The following is a 2,311-nucleotide window of genomic DNA, read 5'->3' on the forward strand; positions in this document are numbered from 1 at the left end:
TGATTGAGGATGCTGAACATTTTTTCAGGTGCTTCTCAGCCATTTTGGTATTCCTCAGGTGAGAATTCTTTGTTTAGCTCTGAGCCCCATTTTTAATAGGGTTATTTGATTTTCTGGAGTCCACCTTCTTGAGTTCTTTATATATATTGGATTTCAGTCCCCTATCTGATTTAGGATAGGTAAAGATCCTTTCCCAAAATGTTGGTGGCCTTTTTTGTCTAATTGATGGTGTCTTTTGCCTTACAGAAGCTTTGTAATTTTTATGAGATTTCATTTACTGGAATGGCATAAGCCATTGCTGTTCTATTCAGGAATTTTTCCCCTGTGCCCATATCTTCGAGGCTTTTCCCCACTTTCTCCTCTATAAGTTTCCCTGCCTCTGGTTTTATGTGGACTTCTTTGATCTGCTTAGACTTAAACCTTTTACACGGAGATAAGAATGGATCAATTTGCATTCTTCTACATGATAACTGCCAGTTGTGCCAGCACCATTTGTTGAAAATGCTGTCTTTTTTCCACTGGATGGTTTTAGCTCTCTTATCAAAGTTCATGTGACCATAGGTGTGTGGGTTCATTTCTGGGTCTTCAATTCTATTCCGTTGGTCTACATGTCTGTCACTATACCAGTACCATGCAGTATATAATTGCTCTGTAGTACAGCTTTAGATCAGGCATGGGAATTCAACCCTACCTTGTCTAGAAAATGTTGGGTAAGTTCCTATTCAGTATCTTGCTTGTCAACAGTTTGGACTCTGTACTGTCATCAGTAAAGATAAAGATATCTGTATAGTCTAGTTGACACTTTGCTAAAATTTGTAGCAAAGTCGGGGGCAGGGCATAAGATTGATTTTTGCCCATCATCTTCTTTGGAGGAGATTCAGAGTGTTGCCTTCTGTGATGTGTATCTTTATCACAAAACAAGCTTTTTTTTTTTTAATTAAAATATAAATGACACATTCCCAAGTTTTCTGTAGTTGATAAGAACTATCTGTCTAATGTCTATCTGAATAGAAAAAGTTTTGCTTATTTCTCGTTAGTCATTCTAAGCTCAAACTGTGAAACATATTACAGCAGACAATGTTAGGCTTATTTGCTAAAATAAGTGCATCAATTCTGAGCATGGCTAAGTGGTATTTCTGAATGCCCTAAATGATTTGTTCATTTGTAAGGTGACTGACTTCCAACGCGAATTTCTTAATTTTTACTAACAGTTTATAATAGTAGTTTTTGTAAGTGTAGAAACTTAAACTAAGGATTTTAAAATCAAGCTATTTTATTATCAAATTAAATATGTAATCATGGACACATTCTGTATGATAACAGGTGACTAAACGGAACATGACAATAGGCAAAATTAAAAAACAAACAAACAATAGTCCATCCATGGGTTAAAGAGTAAAGTGTAATTCTAATTTACCAAAACTCTCTTCCAGGAAATCATAGAGAAGTCTTAGTAGCCAGTATTGACTTTGACATAGCAATGGGTACCAGTCCTATATTAATGGAAGAGAATAAAGTATTGCTTCTCAGAAGGAGAACAGCTCTCTTTTTGGAATGTAGTCACCTTCTTCAACCTTCTATTTGATTGTTGAATCTTCTGTCTAAATCACTGACATTGGGAAAGGATTTTATTTTCTTGGGGCAACCAAAAACCTCTAGGTTGTTACTTACCTAAATTATTTAACAGCTTGATGATGGACAATTGGCAAAGACATAGTAGTTAGGTATAACTCTTTAATTATTGTTAATCTAATTAGTTAGTTATGACATTAAAATTTCAATCATCACCAAAAATCCTTATCAACCTAACTCCAGACATTTGTCCCTTTCATATTCTAAAGGGAGATATAATATTCTATCCTTCTTTTCCTTTCTCCACAAAATTACCCCTGGTTTCACACCCTAACACTAGAGAGAAGAGAAAGGAGAGAGGAGAAAGAGAGACAAAGAATCCCTGGATATTTTTTCTTTCATCCTTGACCATCAACAAACTGCAACCAACCACAATATATGACCAAAAATTGGCAACAGCAACCAGTCATCCCACCTCTCACGGGAATGAGAGAAATGTTCTCTACAGAAAACTTCTTCCTGTGTGGCAGCAACAAACTGTTTGGAGACACAAAATAAATTGGGATATTGGCCAAGCCCTGGGAGCATTGGCTCTTTCATTCAGTATAAAGGCCTTTTGGAAACATCTGTGACTAGAAAACTACAAGCCCACATGATGCAGTCATTGAATCTGGAAAAACTAGGGCTAATATATTTGAAGCTGTCTTGGATGCAGAATTCGAATGAACAGCTGAACAGA

Source organism: Mus caroli, unplaced genomic scaffold (genome assembly GCF_900094665.2).
Source record: "Mus caroli unplaced genomic scaffold, CAROLI_EIJ_v1.1 scaffold_7505_1, whole genome shotgun sequence".
Classification (NCBI taxonomy): Eukaryota; Metazoa; Chordata; class Mammalia; order Rodentia; family Muridae; genus Mus; species Mus caroli.